Source organism: Tenrec ecaudatus, chromosome 12 (assembly GCF_050624435.1).
Source record: "Tenrec ecaudatus isolate mTenEca1 chromosome 12, mTenEca1.hap1, whole genome shotgun sequence".
Classification (NCBI taxonomy): Eukaryota; Metazoa; Chordata; class Mammalia; order Afrosoricida; family Tenrecidae; genus Tenrec; species Tenrec ecaudatus.
In genome coordinates, this window is record NC_134541.1 from 138257776 (window position 1) to 138276628 (window position 18853).

The following is an 18853-nucleotide window of genomic DNA, read 5'->3' on the forward strand; positions in this document are numbered from 1 at the left end:
AATTTCTCTTAATTACATTACCCTTGATCATGCCCAACCAGGCCTCCCACACCCTCCTCACCACCAATTTGGAACATTTGTTGTTCCCTAGTCCCTGGGTTTATTAAAACCACTACCTTTGCCCCCACCTCCCCGTCTCCCATGTCCCCACGGAACTATGGGTCCCTTTGTTTACTTCTCCAATTGTTCATCCAGCCTATCTTATATAGACAGACCTGCAGAGATAACAAGATGCACAAAAACAAGACAGAGCACAACCAAGCAACAATATACAACAAAACAATGACAAAAACAGAACATAACACAACAAGAAAGAAAAGCTTGTAGTTAATTCAAGGATAGTTTGCTGCCCTTTAGAAGTGTTTTCCAGTCCAGTCTGTTGGGGCACCACACCCTGGCCCCAAAGTCCACCTTCAGCTTTCCCTGGGAACCTCACAGCTCCATTCCCTTACTGTTCTGTTCCACCCCCTTAATGTTTTGCCTCGGTGTGGTGGATCCGATCAAGTGCAATTCCCTCCCTGTGTCTCCGGTGTTGTCCCCTGTAGGGCTTTGGGTCAGTGAGGGGTGTCATGTCTCATAGTGGGGCCGGCCATGTGGTCCTCTCTGTCGACTGGCTGCTCTAATTGGGAACATCGACCTGGCCTGGTGGGCCAGGCTGTGCTCCACTCTCTCCTCTTCCCCCTTCATCTGCTCCCGTGTGCTCCGATCAGATATGTCCCTCTCCCGGACCTGCAGAATCAATGTCGTCCTTTGAAACAAATTCTTCTGAGGGGAGGGGCAGGTGTCCACATAGTAGTTGGTGTTGGGGCCAGCCCCCCAGACCTCTCCACTGGTTCCCTACTCCATTGTGTCAAGCATATTTGCACATTTGTTGCCATCATCATTCTCAAAACATTTGCTTTCTGCTTGAGCCCTTGATATCAGCTCCTCATTTTCCCCCTCCCTCTCCACTCCCCCCTCCCTCCTGAACCCTTCATAATTCATAAATTATTATTATTTTGTCATATCTTACACTGTCTGATGTGTCCCTTTGCCCACTTCTCTGTTGTCCATCCCCCAGGGAGGAGGCTATACGTAGATTCTTGTAATCAGTTCCCCCTTTCCACCCCACATTCCCTCCACCCGCCAGGTGTCACCACTCTCACCACTGGTCCTGAACGGGTCATCTGTCCTGGATTCCCTGTGGCTATCATTCTTTTAGAGACAGTTACTTTCTATCGAACCCTTGGTATCAGCTCCTCTTTTTTCCCTCCCTTCCCCTGTCCCCTTACGGGAGTTTTCACAGCAGAAATCGTTCTAAATTCTAACTTGAAAGGTTCCCATTGCCCTTCTCTGGTGCCAGGTGTGCTGTGAGTTGACACTGAAGTGAGTCGTGGGACCTGGTCACCATGCCTGGCTTCTCTGGGTGCCACTGCGTGAATTTGAACTACCAACCTTTGAGTATGTTCCCCCACTACTGTGCCCTGCGGGGTCCCACCTGTTACTTCAGTGCTCTTGTTTCCTTGTCTTTGGGGCATGCACGTCTGCCAGACCTTTATCGGTTTTTCAGAAACATTGTGTAGATAAGTTGACACTCTCCAGGCTTATTACAACCCTTGGTGAACCCCCCACCCCCACCCGTGTGCCAGAGCCAACCTCCCGCATAGGCTATCCCAGGTTGGCACCTTGTCAGTAGCGACCACCAGGTTCAAACCCCTAACTCTTCAGCTTTCAGTCGGTCGTATTAATGGCTGGGCTACCAGGCTCCTTTGAAAGAGACAGTAGAACCCCGGACCTCAACGCTAATCCGTTCTAGAAGGAGCGTCCAGATGTGAGGCAGTCGAGTTCTGAATCAATTTTTCCCATAAGAAATGACTGGAAACGGATTCATCCGTTCTCAACCACCAAGTCTTTACCCTAACCCTGCCTTTCTATACAAAACATGACACAGAAATTTCAAAATAAATAAGTTCAGAGTTAAATAATATATTTTAAATAAGAAACACAACATTTTAAAAGTTTTTAACAACTCCAGCATGGCCCGTACCTTGAGATGGATGAGGCTCTGGATCTGAGGACACAGATGTGGAGAGGAGGGGTGGAGAGAGTCAGTGTTTGGAAGGGGAATCCCCTTCCATAAAATCAACTGGTAGCTGTTTTTCAGGAGTTTGTCCTTTCTTTGCCTTTTTTCACTAGGACCTGGCTGGCTTTCTCTTAAAAAAAAATAATTTAATCTGTCTAATGTGGTCTGCTGTTGGCATTTCCTTAACTGTTTTCTAAAAGGGTTTACTAAATTAACAACAAGATCAATAGCATGGTTAACCAGTTCTTTATCATGATGATTCTTTTCCAAAAACTCTTTTTTAAAACTCTTTTTTTAATCTAAAAATAGTACAAAAAGTCACAAAAACTAAGAAAAGTATAGCAACACGCTTGGAACACAGCCGCAAAAGGTTTAGTAGACTAGCAATGTGTGAAACATTGAACTGCTTTTGTTTACCAAAATCACGTGTGTGGGGTCGGGGTCCGATGATTTGTTCCAGCTCCTATGCAGAATTTTCTCGACATTTGGCTCAAAATCCGATTCTGTGGAGTCCTGATGCGGTCGGCCAAGAACTGGAATTCTGCATAGAGATGATCTGTGTTGCTAGATGTTGATCGAGACGCCCAGAGTATGATTACTGAATTGTTTGTTGATTTGGGTTTGGATTTAGGATTGTTTTTTTTCCGGTCCTACATTTGCTTTCAATCCCCTGCTGACTTGTTCCAGGGAGCCCGTGTCACCAAGGCGACTTTGGCTTCATTCTCAATTCTCACAGAACACCCCAACTTCCACGACCCTGAGACCGGAAGAACTAGATGGTGCCCAGCTACCCCTGCAGACTGCTCTGAGAAGGGAGGTCCCAGTGGGAGGTCCTGGATAGACTGGGAGAAAGATGTGGAACAAAGCTCCGCGCATCATCAAGTGGATCTGACAGACTGATGAAACACTTCTCTTCGGCCTGAACTCTCCCTATGGCTTCGCGGTCAGCTCCAAGACAGGCACACCTGCAAGATGAATCGTCTCCCACCTCACACCGGGCAGGCCGGGCTCCTTAGAACAGCGGTTCTCAACCTGTGGGCTGCGACCCCTTTGGGCAGGGGTCCTCAAACTCTTTTTTTAAAAATTTCCATTTTGCTTCCTTTCAGGTTTGTTTTTCTTCAGCTTCTAATCTTTACATAGGCTTCGGAGGAGGTCGTGGGGCAGCACCTGCTGGTCTAAATCGAGGTGGGGGAGTTCGGTCCTTCCGGGCTTCAGGTGATGGGTTCCTGACCACCTTGCCGTGAATGCACAAATCACACGGTCATGCAGCTTCACGTACAGCTTGGGAAGCACGTACGCATTGAAAACACTCTCTTCGGAAATGTCTCTGACGGCCGTGGCCTCCACTTTGCTTCTTAGGACGAACTTCTTAATGGCCTTGGCTTTGGGCACGCAGCAGGCGTAGTTTGTGCCGCAACTGGGCTGCACATGGCCGAGGCCTTTCTTGGCATGGCCGTTGTGACGCCTTTTCTTTGTCCTCTCAGAAGCAAGGACGTGAGAGCCCTCAAACTTTTTAAACAGGGGCCAGTTCACTGTCCCCCAGACCACTGGAGGGCCAGACTATAGTTAAAAAAAAAACTATGAACAAATTCCTATGCACACTGCACATATCTTATTTTGAAGTAGAAAAAGGGGGTGGGCAGAAACACCTGGTGGGCTGGATGTCCTCAGCGGGCCGCATGTGGCCCACGGGGTCGTAGTTTGAGGACCCCTGCTATTTGGGGATCAAATGACCCTTTCACAGGGGTTGCCCAAGTCCATCAGAAAATACGTATTTCTGATGGTCTTAGGAACCGAGACACCACTCCTCTATCCGTCTCCAGGTGGGTCTGCCCACATGCAGATACACCCAGATACAAGTACCTGGCGTGATGACATCATCGTGCCAACCCCATCACATACACCCCATACAAATACAGGTGCGTGTGACAGGGTTGGCACCATAACGTATTTACACGGACCAGTCACACAGGTGTAGAGAGCAGCTACTGTGTAAATATCAGATTTTACATTACGATTCATAATAGTAGCAAAATGACAGTGATGAAGTAGCAACGGAAATAATTTTATGGTTGGGGGTCACCCCAACACGAGGAACTGTATGAAAGGGTCGCGGCATGAGGAAGGTTGAAAATCGCTGCCTTAGAACAACCAATCAATCACATACAAGACCCTCAGGGCAGCGTGCGCCCAGGGAGGAAGTGCAGGGGGGGACAGGGGAGAAGGAAGACTAGAACCTAGAGACAGACAGGAAGCCGGGGACGCTGTGGCGGGGGGGGGGGCCCTCATTGCATGGTGGGGTTGCAATCCCAGTCAGACAACAAAACGCATAAGAATGGCTGAACGGAAGACCGATTTGCATGCGCACATATGTAGAAACATATGGAAGAGAAAGCGTCCCATACAAAGTTGCAGACTACAGATGCTGCAGACTACACAGTTGCAGACTTTAGGTGTTGACGGGTCATTATGGCTTCAAACCACCCTGCTGGCTCCTCCCAACAACACATCAAAAACACTCTTGCTAGACAATTATCCGGGCACCTCCCACTTGGCCTCCAATGGCCTCCACTGGTCTACCAATGGCTTCCCAGGCATCACCTTGACCACAAGCCCCAGAGCTTGGTCCCTTCACCTGGAACAGAGCCTGGGTCTTGCTGTCTAGGGTCTCCTCTGACACCCCTTGTCAAAAAAGACGGGTGGAACCCCTCACAGAATCTTCTAGATCAAGGCTTTTCCTCCTGGAATCTTCCAGAATCCCACTTTCCACAGCCCAGGCCTGCCCCCAGAACTGGTCGGCTGGACCCTGTGCTTGTGGACACACCTGGCATCAGCTCGCTGGCTGGACCTTCTTGTTGGCCATGTCCTCGGGCGGGGCCTGTCCCGGGGCCTTTGAGTCTGTGCTGAGGGCTGTATCTCCGCCAGCCTTCTCCACAAGGCGGGTATAATGTCCCCATTGTACCCACGAGGAGCCTGGGCCACTAGAAGATTAAGGAACAGCAGCAAACAGAGCCACCTTGCTTGTTGGCTAGGGGGTGGGGCAAGGGCCTGAAGATGGGCCTCCTTTAGGAGGAGAGGGTTGCACAAAGCTGAAGTGATGTTTGCACAGTGTTGTGAATGCCACATGCTGGGTTGGATACTTAAAAAATATATTTTTTTGAGTGTTGTGGGTGAAAGTCTACAGACCAGGCTGGTTTTCTCAGCAGTTCAGACTCATTCTCTTTCAGAACAGCAGTTATCTCCCCAGTGGGCGCCAGCCTCCCTGCCTCCTAAGCGCTGTCTCAGGTGGGGGGTGGGGGATGGGGGGCAGGGTTGTTCTAAGGAGTGGGTCACCCTTCACCTTGTAGGCCCTGCATATCACTTGACTGAGGGCAGTGCCCTGCCAGCCCTGAAGGGTGTCCACGGGCCGTGGGCTCGGGTCCCACCAGGTCCCTCAGCCTGATGTTTCTTATGCGTGGAAGTTCTCGTCCACGTTCCTCCCACCCCCACCCCCAACCACTCTTTCCAGGACCAAGTGGCAGTGGGGTACCATCTACCTCTTCTGGTCTCTGGGCCGTGGAGGCTGGGTCCACATGGCCCATGAAGCCTTTGAGCAAATTCTTCCCTTGAGCCCTGGATGGTCTTCACGCTTCTATCTCCGGATGGTGCGTGAGGGGCTAGGACTTGCCATTTCCAGGGCCACTGACTGGATCAAACACTTTCCAGAGTAATTTTCTATTGCGCAAAAAAAAATTTTTTTTTTCAGTTTTAAAAAATCAGCCAACTGTGAGGAATGAAAAAGAAAGCTGAGAACATGCCAGCTCCCATCCCAAACTTGTAGGACCTTGCCTAAGAAAGGGCGGGGCTGGGGAGCCAGTCTTGGGGCTCTGAGGGGTCATCCTGGAAACGTCCATCTCCACGGCTCCCTGCCTGCACCCATCTCATCGGGAGATAGTACGTCAGGGCCAGCTGTGCTTCAGAAGCCAAAAACTGCCATCCCACGTTACAAAAGCACAGATGTCACGGGCCAGCCCAGTGGCAGGCCTGGGGAGGCTGTGAATGGTCTCATTGTCCACCAGCCTCTGCCTCCGTGCGCCCCTGGATCTGGGCAGCCTGGTACGGATGGCAGCTTCAGAGCACCCACCAGAGCAGGGGCCCCTGTGACCACAGGACCTGGCCTGGGAGCTCACCCCCCCCAACCGAGGACAGCTATGCCACTGAGGACTAACCAGGCTGAGGAGGCTGGACCCCTCCACCCCGCCCCCCTTGGATGCAGGTCATTGGTCCTCTCTGAGTCCAGGACCTTCAGGTTACACACAGGGATCTGGTCCAGTTTTAAAGGGAGGGGCATGCAGTCTAGCAGAGGCAGCGGGTGGCGGGGGTAGGGGGAGCATGGGTGAGTCAGGCTCTTAGCTATCATCCAGATCTGTCTCAGAAGGGCACGAATCAAGCCTTGTCCATCCTTGGAATCCAGAAGAGTCTCCAGGAGACTGTGTCAGCCAAGCAAGATGAACAGGAAGTGACCCAGGCACTGCAAAGGGTCCAGCCCCAAGACTGCTCTGGAAGCTGTAGCCCCCCGGTGTCTGCTACTGAAACTGTGCCCCTAGAATCGTTTCTATTCTATCAGTCAGCCCTCTGAAACTGGGCGCCGGGGCTAGCGTTAGTGGGTCACTCACAGGCCTTCTCCTCCAGCTGGCCGCCCACCAGATGGCAGACCCAGGCCAGAGGGGTTTGGAGATGAAGCAGTGTCCGCAGGTGCCTGGCAAGTGCCCGGCTAATTAAGAAAGCATTAGCACCCTGGGCAGAGTTCAGCACCTGCCAAGGTGGCCCTGCCAGAAACCAGAAAGAAGATGGAGGCCTGGGCACTGCCTGAGAGGCCAGGCGGCTGGGGCCAGCCCTGTGACCTCCTAGCCCCCCAACACACACGTTGCTCCCAGGCCCTGGGCCTCCTCCGTGCTACGCAGAATCTGGACCCCAAGTGTCATCAGTGTCCAGCTTTCTGGATCACAGCCTTCCTATTCCCCGGGGGTGGGGTGGGCTGGGGGGGTGGGGGAGGCGGGGCAGGTCTACTCTGTCCTGCAGCGTCCCTGTGTGCCCTGTGTCCTAGTGACAGCGAGCCGGTGGCAGTGGGTGGGTTCTTTCACGGGGCACTTGGAGCCCTGGTGGCCCACGGGCAGGGTGCACAGTTGTTCACCAGAAGATCACAGAATAGTGTTGTTGTTGATGTCGTACAGTGTGTTGTGTTTTTTTTTTAATTAAGCCCCTCCAGATTCCTGATCCCTCAAACCTAAACAGTGGTCTAAAGAGGAGGAAATTTGAAATGGAAATGAACTTGGAATCTGTAGAGACAAACAAGTTCATCTCAGAAGAAGAAGAGGGGGAGGGGGGTCGGTGGTCGGAGCCCCCAGAGGCTCGGGCTCCAGGCCGGCACCGGCTCCTCTGCACCTGCGCAGCCTGAAGACCCGTTGGGGCAGCTCTGCGTCTGTCACACGGGGTTGGGAGATGTCACAATCGACTTGATGGCAGTAGGGTCTTTTTGTTGTTGGTTTTTGTCCTTTGTGCATCTTGATTTAGGTGTGATGGGTTTTTGTTTTTGCCACCAAATCAAACAAACTTTATTAAACATAATTATGCAAATGAGGGCCTTTTGTTTTTCGATATCGCCTCCATCTAGCTCCACGCACATTTCCATCCCTCTAGCCCTTTCCTTGGCGAGTCTGGGCTCTTCGATTTGCATAACATCAAAACAGATGTTTGGGCATCCGTAAGGGACTCAGAGCACATTTCTTTGAAATGTTCTTAAAGGTATTTTTGGTTTATTGTTATTAAGAGATTATTTTATTGGGGGCTCTAACAGCTCTTATCACAATCCATACATCAATTGTATCAAGCACATTTGTACCCATGTCGCCGTCATTCTTTTCTAGACATTTACTTTATTATTTATTTACTTTTAGGCATTTACTTTCTTTTTTTAACAATTTATTGGGGCTGATACAATTCTTTTCACAGTTCATACATATACATACATCAATTGTATAAAGCACATCTGTACAGTCTTTGCCCTAATCATTTTTTTCTCTTTTCTTCTTTTACATTTTATTAGGGACTCAAACATCTCTTACCACAATCCATACATATACATACATCAATTGTATAAAGCATCCATACATTCCCTGCCCCAATCATTCTCAAGGCATTTGCTCTCCACTTAAGCCCCTTGCATCAGGTCCTCTTTTTTCCACCCCCTCCCTCCCCCTTCCCCCCTCCCTCATATGCCCTTGGTAATTTATACCTCGTTATTTTGTCATATCTTGCCCTATCCGGAGTCTCCCTTCCCCCTTCTCTGCTGTCCCTCTCCCAGGGAAGAGGTCACATGTGGATCCTTGTAATCAGTTCCCCCTTTCCAACCCACTCACCCTCCACTCTCCCAGCATCGTCCCTCACACCCTTGGTCCTGAAGGTATCATCCACCCTGGATTCCCTGTACCTCCAACCCTCATATGTACCAGTGTACAGCCTCTGTCCTATCCAGCCCTGCAAGGTAGAATTCGGATCATGGTAGTTGGGGGGAGGAAGCATCCAGGATCTGGGGGAAAGCTGTGTTCTTCATCGATACTACCTCACACCCTAATTAACCCATCTCCTCTCCTAAACCCCTCTATGAGGGGATCTCCATTGGCCGACACTTGGGCCTTGGGTCTCCACTCTGCACTTCCCCCTTCATTTAATATGATATATATATACATATATACACATACATATATACATATACACATACATACACACACTTATATCTTTTTTTTTTTGCATGATGCCTTATACCTGGTCCCTTGGGCACCTCGTGATCGCACTGGCCGGTGTGCTTCTTCCATGTGGGCTTATTTGCTTCTGAGCTAGATGGCCGCTTGTTCACCTTCAAGCCTTTAAGACCCCAGACACTATCTCTTTTGATAGCCGGGCACCATCAGCTTTCTTCACCACATTTGCTTATGCACCCATTTGTCTTCAGCGATCCTATCATGGAGGTGTGCAGTAAATGCTATGATTTTTTGTTCTTTGATGCCTGGTAACTGATCCCTTTGGGACCACTCGATCACACAGGCTGGTGTGTTCTTCCATGTGGACTTTGTTGCTTCTGAGCTAGATGGCCGCTTGTTTATCTTCAAGCCTTTAAGACCCCAGTTACTATCTCTTTTGATAGCCGGGCACCATCCGCTTTCTTCACCACATTTACTTGTTCACCCACTAGGCATTTACTTTCTATTGAGCCCTTGGTATCAGCTCCTCTTTTTTCCCCTCCCTCCTCCCTTGTGGCCCCTTGATAAATGATAAGTGATTACTATTTTCATACCTTACCCCAACTGCTGTCTCCCTTCCCCCATCGTTTCTGTTGTTCACCCCACTGGAGGGGTGTATGTGGTTGTGTGTCGATCATTGCAATCAGTTCCCCCTTCCTCCCCTCCTCTCCCTCTACCCTTCTGGCATCACTACTCCCATTCCTGTCCCTGGATTCCATGTGTCGTATGATAGGTTTTAACTGAGCACTTGAAACACAGCTTATGTGACAAGAATCAGAGCCCAGTAGTGTAGTGGTTATGCTCTGATTGGGCTGCTAACCTCCAAGTTAGCAGTTCGAAACCACCAGCCACTCTGAGGGGGAAACAAGAGGCTTTCTACTCCTGCTCAAGAGTTAGAGCCTTGGAAACTCACAGGGGCATTTCTACCCTGTCCTGTAGGGTCACTGTGAGTTAGAGTCTCATTTGGGGGGGCTTTAGAGTTTGGGTGGCTGAGGAGCTGTGTTGTTTTCCCAGGATTGGTCTAAAAGTCAGAAGCCCCACGTGGCCAATTACTGGATTATTCAGGTGTAGGCACAGGTGTCCCTGTCACAAACAGGGGTCAGCCCCCCGGAGGCTAGATGCAGAGTGTGGGGACTCAAGGGATGTCCCATGAGTTGGCAGATGTGACAACGGGCTCTAGGTTCCCTAGGCAACCCTGGTGGCTCTGACCCATTGCCCTCCTGCCATAGCTGGCCACACTGTGGCCCTGGGCTGGTACTCTGCCAGTCCTCTCCAGGGCAGGTACCCCTCCACCACACACCCCTTACAGAGCAAGCACTGCGTGTCCCCTGTGGCCCCAGAATAAGGTGACCAGATTTTAACATTGGTAAAGCAGACACCAGCCGGACATCATTGATAAAACTCATATCCTGGCAAAATAGGCACATGGAAGCCAAAAACTGTATACCCTAGCTTGTCGTGCATTCTTTCCAAAAATCGGGACTTTTTTAAAACGCTGCGGAACACGGGAAAAATTGTTAAAAATTGGGACTGTCCAGCCAAAAGCGGGACATCTGGTCACCTTACCCCAGAAGCAAGGCAAAACAGAGAAGGGCTCGGAGCCAGACGGGAGGTCATAGGCCCCTGGTAGAGACCCTCCCTCATCTTCCCAACTGTCAGGCCTTTCTGGGCTCAACTGCCCCCTGCTGGCCCTCCCAGGGGTACCCTGCAGAGTGAACCTGGGGTGGGTTCTAGATTCTGGAGACTCCCTAAGGGCATAGAACCCCCAGCCCAATGCTTGGGCCTAGAGGGTAGGGTCTGCCTGAAAAGGAGGTGCCAGCTGTCTGGGGACAGAGGCTGAGATGTCTAAATGCTTACATCAGGGTTCACCAGCATAACTACTCAGCCCACCTAACGTGTGTTGGGGGGGCAGTGTCCAGGGGCCAGGCACCGACCAGGGTTCTCTGATGAGGCCAAGAGCATGGGCAAAGTCACCCAGCCAGGACAGTATGTGCCAGGGGGAGGGGAAGAGTGGCACCCTACCCTGCAATAGGAGTGGGGCCTGGCTCCTGGAAGATCTCCTTTACCCCTCTCCCCCTGCCCCCACCAAGCCTCTGGAGGATCAAGGATCCGCCCCACCAGCTGGCCTCTCCTCGGGCCTCCATGGACATTTGCACAGGCACGGCCCGCAAGAAAGCTGCCTGGGGGTGAGTCAGCTCAGGAGCCTAGGCCACAAACCCTGCCTTATTGCTTGGGGGCTTCTGCAGCCTGCAGGGAAGGGCTTTCATCCAGACTGAAATTGTCCTTGCCCTCCTGAAAATGTGCCCACCTGAAGATCACCTTTCCCTACCCCACCTGGGGGGCCCTAACTTCCCTGTGCGGCTTCTGTCTGTTGGCTCAGACACGGCCTAAGGCAAGTAGCTGGAGCCTGGGACTCAGCTGGTGAAAGAAGACTGCTAATTACAGCAAGAAATAAGGAGCTCAGAAGAGGGACATTCCCAGGGTGGGTGAATTCTGCACTCCATTCCACTCCGCGGAAGGACCCCGGAACCACCCGACCCTTCACTCCGCCATCCTTGTCCGGCCAGCTTTGCCCTGGAGCCACCAAATTAATGGCAGGGCACCGGACATCACACCTTCCCTCCATTACCTAGACCAGACCTTGGGGGCTGCCTCCACCTGCTGCTTCCAAATGCAAACAAACAAACAAAAAACAGCACAAAGCCCTTTGAAGGGTCAACGACACCGAAGCGAATACAGAAGAACCCGGACTGCCACCAGGATGAGACCCCATCTTCCATCCATTGGGCAGCTTTTCAGGAAGGACCAGTCCCTGGAGAAGGACAGACATCATGCCGAGTGAAGCAGAGGGGCAGTGAAAGGGAGGAGACCCAAAAGGGGGAGGCAACACTAGACATGATGTGATGATGTATACACAACTCTTTTTAAAGCCACTTAACCATGCAAGGGGATGATACGTGAATACTCTACCAAGAAAACGGCTTTTTTCTAAACAAGGCCAATGGTTACCCTGGTGAAGAAGAAAGAGCTGTTGCTTAGGGGGGCATTGAGTTGATGTCAATGGTGGTGGAATAACTTGGGGCTATCAATAATGGATACCAATAACGGTTGTACAACACGAAGAGTGTAATCAATGACAGTGAATGATACACGACACAGGTAGTTGTGGTGGGTTTGGAGAAGGTTTTGTTGTATACATTTTTGTTACCCCCAAAAAATGCACATGAAAATCATGACGTGGAACATCAGGCATGCCAGGGAGATGCAAGTGCTCTAGGACTGGATGTGGCGATGATGGAGCCACTCTTCCTGCTAGGGCTGAAAGACTGGGCTGTACCCCGTGCGGATGCAGTGCCGAGAACACTGATGGAGAGAAAAGGAGAGAGGGGCCCCTCCAGGAGACGGACGACACAGCAGCAGCAACCATGGACGCTGACACGCCATCAGGGGGGAAGATGCCACGGGACTCGGCCTTGTGTCCTGCTGTTATGTGTGGGGTTGCTATGGGTCGGAATCGACTGGACGGTACCCAACACAACTTTACAGTGGCATCCAGGGCCCCAGAACCAAGATGGTAAATACTTCTGGGGTTCGGAGAGACAGAGGTGCAGACCCCTCCCTCTAACAGGGACATTGGCAGATGACTGAGTATCCTGGGGCTCCCAGGCAGCCTCCCTGCCTGCCCCAGCAACCTGGGGTTCTCCTCAGATGGTTGGTGGACGGAAGCCCGCCCCTCCCTTGGGCGGACCCCTGCAGTGACTGCAGCCCAGTCTGGCTCCCTTATCTCTGGCACCAGCAGCCTCCCATTGTCTCTGGGAAGGAAGGAAGCCTCTCTCCAGTGGCCTGCCCTGCCTGCCTGTCCAAGCCCCTCTCCTGCAGCTGTTGGAGGGAGACAGGGAGATCTGTCTGTATGCCCCATCAGCCCCTGGACAAACCAGGCCACAATAGTCCCTGAGGGTCTGATTTCCCTGGAAAGCACCGCAGAGAATAAGAGCCAAAGGAAGTGGGCTGCAAATGGGCCCAGAGTTGCTGAGACTGTGCAAGACACACACACAGGACCTCTTCTCCTTCCTTGTTCCCTTCCTTTAACCTTCTGGAACAATCCAGGCTGAAAGCCAGGAGGAGGGGCTGGTCAAGGAAGGCATCTGGGGTGGGGGTGGGGGTGGAGCAGAGGTGAGAGATAAAATGCATTCAGAAGTGGTGTGAGTGCAGGTGGAGTGGGGAGGGCCACCATCTGGCCAGTGGCCATCGTGGCGTGAGGCCTCAGTAGGGCAGGGTGTGCGTAGGTAAGGGAGGTGGCCAGTTGAGGGTGTCCAAGCTATGGGTCTTCCCTGACCACAAGTCCAGAGAAGCAAGTTGACATCCTGCCATCCTCACTTCTACGGAGCAATCAGGTCATATTTCTTCTGAGACGGTCCTCATCCTAACAGCCACGAGTCAGAACCAAACTCACCGCCATCGAGTCAATTCCCAGTCATAGCCACCCTGTCGGGAAGAGTAGAACTGCCTGCAAAGATGAGAGTGAGGTACAGGGAGACGGACAGACATAACTGACAGGACAAAGGAGAGCAGAAACAGAAATAGCTTTATTAGGGGGCGGAGCTCCCAGACGAGGTTTTGTGACCTCGGCCAACAGGTCAGGAAAGTCTGCTCGGCACTCAGGGGCTTGGGTTTTTAAAGGGGTGGCGAGGAATGTGTGGTAATTATGACATTTAGCATATGGGGTCTAGACACTCCAAGAATTGTTGACTCCCTGCTGCTTTCTTCAAACCAGAACATCTGGATTCACTGGCTATCTTATCTGACGCTGACTGCTGCAGATCGGGGAAGTGCAGATGGACATGCAGGCATCTGCAGCTGATGCTGATCTCCCGGGATGTGCGGACTTGCAGGGCCCTCACCAGCTTCAGCTTAGTCCAAACATTCCAGCCTTTTTCGTGATAAAGGGGCATCAATATGTGGTCTGTCCGACCAGGGGCATGACCCAGGACATAGTGGGGTCTGGGAACCAGGAAGTGGTTGCTACAGTACCCCAGTGGTGACTTTTGATCTCTACAGCCATGGTTTTTAACACCTTAACCTTTTGCTCAACCACTCCCGACTCATTAATATAGTAACACCTTTCCCTTATAAACATGCACATACCTTCCTTGTCAGCTGTGAACAGATCTAATGCACGAGACAGTTCTGAAGGGTTACCTGAGCCAGGGCTGTAAGCTGTCGCTGTAAGGAGGTGAGAGGCTCCCAGGTGGAGTCTGTGACTAGCTGGAGTTGTTTGTTAAAGTGTTGTGTTGGGAGCATGCTGTGCTCTAATGCTCTCCTAGAAATTTTTGTTGCTGCCAGGGAGGAGGTAAAAGGAAGGTTTACTGGGACAGGTAGGGATACAGGTATGCTTTGCCTTACTAGCCTTGATTTATTACGGTGATAATGGCACTCTCGAGCTATCTATCGCTGCAGGGAGGCTAGAGAGGCCGGGATGGATTAGGAATTCTGCTCTTCTGCACCTTTGGGTGGGAGCAACTGTGCTTGTTCAGCTGAAACTGGTGGTTGGAGGTCTTTAATGACCCATGTCCATGTCTATCTAGAGTAAACCCTGAGTGGTGGGAGTGAGGCGCAGGCCTGAATAGTTAGTTACTAGAATGAGATATTGGTGTCTTGGAGGGAAAGAGGTTAAGGAGTTGGGAATTACTGGGTGTATGGGGGAAACAGCTTTGTTAACGAGGTGCAGGTCCTGGACCAAGCGAGAAGCACCATTTAGTTTCTTCACTGGTCACAACGGGGTCTGTAGGGCCAGCTCCTCCAGGTCTGGTGAAAGAAGGGGAAGGAGCAGAGGTGCTGCGAGACCAGAAATAAGGGGTAAGGAGGCCCTTACCTTATTTTAAATGTTTTCTTCCTTACAGAGGGACCAGGCACGAAGGGATTATACGGAGGAATGAGTAAAGGGCCAGAACACCTGGGGCAGGTAGGCTTGCCATCAATATCCATGACCGAGATTGAGGAAGGGCTGCCTAGCCCTGAAAATGAGGGCAGGTCAGGAAAGACAGCTTCTGTGTAAGAAGGACATTTACTCACCCGTTACCTTGAGCAATACCCCAGGCTCTGCGAGGGTGATGGCAGAGCCAATGGCAGGTCAGGAACTGGAAGGACAATCACAGATGCTCCTGCTCTTCCCATGGAGGGTGGGCCGCAGTCACAAGGGCACACCTGGAGAAACACTTCCATCTTTTCCTTTCTTTAGCAAAGAGCGTAGGCAAGGGGTTCCGGAGGAATAACTGGCCCTGGGACCAAAGCATTTCCTGGTGCTGGAGGCAAAGGAAGTGCTCAGAGAATGATGGGCACGACGCCAGAGGATCCAGGAGAAGATACTCACAAACCAGCAAGCCAGGAACAGGCGCTGCTCCACACTGCCGCTGGAGAGTGGAGAGGAAGTTCCAGATGTCAGGAGCAGGCAAGTGAGAAGCACTGGGTTGGGGCTGGGGCTGAGAGACCCAGATGGGCGGGTCAAATCGGATGCTGTTGGGCGGACTCTGACTCAGGGCGACCCCACAGAGGACAGAAAGAAGCATTGCCTGGTCCAGTGTCTTCCTCACCATCCCAGGGATGCTGGCACCCAGGGGATACCAACTTGTGGCGTCCTGTGCGTTACAGAGCAGAACTGCACCAGCCGCGGGGTTCCTGACTATTCTCTTTATGGGTGCTCCCTCGCTGAGAGGTAGAACCCACCGAAGGAAAACAAACTACAAACTCCGGACTCCAAATCAATGTCCGACTTGGCCGACCCTATGAGCCCCTGCGAGGTTCAGAGACTGGAACTCTTGATGGCAGTAGAAAGCCCGGTCTTTCTCCTGAGGGTTAGCTGGTGGGATTTGGAACTGCTGGCCTTGCCTTTCACAGCCTGTGGATAGCCACTAGGCCATCAGGGCTCCCCCGGGAGAAACGTCTAGTCTTGTGTGAGTCCTCTAGGAAACCCTAAGGGGCAGTTCTAGTCTGTTCTCTAGGGCTGCTGGACGTCAAGATCTACTCCGTGGCAATGAGTACTCTGTGTGTGTGTGTGTGTGTGTGTGTGTGTGTGTGTGTGTAAGAGAGAGAGAGAGAGAGATTTGGGTGAAAGTTGACGGAACAAATTGGTTTTCCATGCAACAAGTCGTGCACATTCTGTCTCCTGATACAGGCAGCCGTCCCCACAATGGAGCGACCCTCTCTCCGTCTTCCCCTGGGTCTCCTGTTTCCATTCTCCCTTCTTTCCGGTCCCTTCTGGCTGGCTGAGCTTTCGGGATGGGCAGCTGCTGCCCTTTGATCTCCTGGGGTCCCCTGTTCTAAGAGCTGGGGCCTCGCTGGGGCCACTGTTCACCTGACGGGCCTGTCTTGAGTTTGGCTGAAAGTTGAGCTGGGTGGGGGTGACTTAGGGCTAAAGTGTGCCTTAGCGCCACCGGCTTGCGAGTTCCACCAGTTCCTATCACACCAGTGAGCCTGGAATTTCTAAGTTGCTTTGAGTTGTGACAATAGTTCATCTTTGTGGATCCAGATTGACAGGCCTTTATTCTGCAGTCCTGCGGAGAGTGAGGGGCGGCGGACTCCCAGCTCTAAACTTCAGGTTTGTGTCCAAGCCCTTCTCTCTTGTCCACGCAGAGACCCCACTGGCCATTCCAAACCAAAAGCCAAACCCACTGTCATTAAGCCCATCCGGACTCACAGTGACCCAGTAGGGCTGAGAGGAACTGCCCCTGTGGGCTTCTGAGCCTGTCAGTCTTTACAGGAGCAGACAGCCTCGGTTTTCTCCCGAGCAGTGGCTGGTAGGCTTGCACCGCCAACCCCAAGCAAACCAAAGGGTAACCCACTCTGCCAGCAGGGCCTCTCACTTACAACAACTCGCTGCCATCAAGCAGATGCCAGCTCACACTGTCCCCGTGAGCATCAGAGACTGTAACTCTTCGTAGGAGTAGAAAGTCCCGCCTTTCTCCGGCAGAGCAGCTGGTGGTTTCAAACTGCTCACCTTGTCATTAGCAGCCCAACTTGTAGTCCCCAGGCCACCAGGGCTCCTCACTGGTCACTCAAAACTCTCAACTCACTGCCATCCAGTACGTTCTGATTCGCAGCGACCTGTAGGACAATGTGGCAGTGCTCCCTGAGTTTCCAAGGGGATACAGAAAGGTCTCTTCTCTTACCCATGGAGAAACTGGCAGGTTCAAACTGCTGACCTTGTAGTTAGTCACCCAAAGTGTACTGCAGCACACTACCAGGGTTCCTCACTGCAAATCAAAATTCCGCGTCATGCTGATGAGGAGAGCTAGCATTAAAAAGAGGAATAATAACAAGTGTTGGTGAGAAGCTGGGGAAACTGGAACCTTCATCCATCGCTAGCAGGGCGGTAAAGTGGTGCCACTGGTGTGGAAAAGCTGCCTGGCATTGACCTTGAATAGGTCAAGGTGAACTGCCTCATGACCCAGCTTTTCCACCACTAGTCATACACCCTAAAGAACTGAGTACAGGTGTTCAAACAAATACAGTAACCAAAGGGTGACAGTGGCCCAAACAGCCATCAGTGAATGGAAGGTTGAACACATTAAGGTCACACACACACAGAGCCCCACATGGCTGTTCTTCAGACACTTAGAGGAAGGAGGCTCCTGGACTGGAAGTCCCTGGAAAGAAGCCTTACACAAGCTCATATCCAGCATGTGTAACTCTGGCTGCAGGAAATCACAGGCAGTGCCTCGGAGACAGAAAACTGAATGAGGGACGGGAGGACAGAGAGGGACTGCTTCATGTGTATTAGCAGGTCTTTTGGGATGTTGAAGAAAGTGTTTTGGAGAAAAATTGTTTCCATTCCAAAAGAAGCCAGGAAGGGAGGGGGTGGGGCAGAGAGGGAGAGAAAGAGGGGAAGGCAATAAATAAGTGAAATTGCCAAACACCAAACCAAAGTCACTGCCATCGAGTGGGTGCCAACTCCTAGTGGCCCTACAGTAGGACGGGGTAGCACTGCCCCTGTGGGTTTCCCAGAACGTCACCCTTTAAGGGAGTAGAAATACATGACATTTAGTTTTGCTTTGTTTTTAAGATTCATAGTCACACAGAGATACATGGACAGTAGCAGAGAGAAAATCTAAGGAAAAGAGAAGACAACAACAGGGATAGATAATATCCCGAATAAGAAAGGCTGATTGTTAGGACAGGACACAATGTTCTAGAACTAGATAGCAGAGGAGCTCTGGTGAGTGAGGCATCAAGCTACTGAGTAAAAAGTCAGTGGTTCCAACCCAGCAGCGGCTCAGTGGGAGGCAGATGAGGCTGTCTGCTCCCATAAGGATTTACAGTCTGGGAAACAGACGGGGGCAGTTCTGCTCTGTCCTGTAGGGTCATTATGAATTGGAATCCACTCAATGGCAGTGAGTAAGTTGGGGTCAGGGTAGTCACAGGTCAGAGAGTAGATAAGGGTTAACTTAGGTTAAGGGGATGACAGTATACAAGGGGGTACCCAAAAGAAACCGGAATCTTTTTCCCCAAAAGCTTTTTTTTTTTTAACAAAACAATCTTATCACCTTCAAAGTACTCTCCATTATACTTAATATGTTTGTCAAATATGAGATTCCATGCTTAGAAACATTTTTCAAAGTCATCTGTTTGGATGGCCGACGGCACCTCCCTTGTTTTGTTTCTTCACCTGACCTATGTCATGAAATTTCTGTCTTTCATGTCCCTCTTCATTTGTGGAAACAAAAAGAAGTCGCACAGAGCGATGTCGGGTGAATAAGGTGCATGGAGCAAGAGAGACATGCTGTTTCTTGCCAAAAACTGGTGCACTGAGATGACTGTGTGAGCAGGTGCATCGTCGTGGTGGCAAAACCAGGCCCTGCCACAAATGAGGCCTTTTTTGTCCAACACTGTTATGCAATCTTTTCAGAACCTCTAAATAGAAAATTTGATTAACAGTCTGACCTGGTGGAATGAACTCCAAATGCATTATGGGTCGACATTTTCATCCATTCGGGAAGTTGACAGAGGTCCAGAGAAG

The 18853-nt window shown here is 51.2% G+C and overlaps 1 pseudogene; it reads right to left on the reverse strand.

Annotated features, from left to right (window-relative positions):
* Window positions 1-3194: 3194 nt before the first annotated feature.
* LOC142423000 (small ribosomal subunit protein eS26 pseudogene) lies at window positions 3195-3943 on the reverse strand (annotated as a pseudogene).
* Window positions 3944-18853: the final 14910 nt, after the last annotated feature.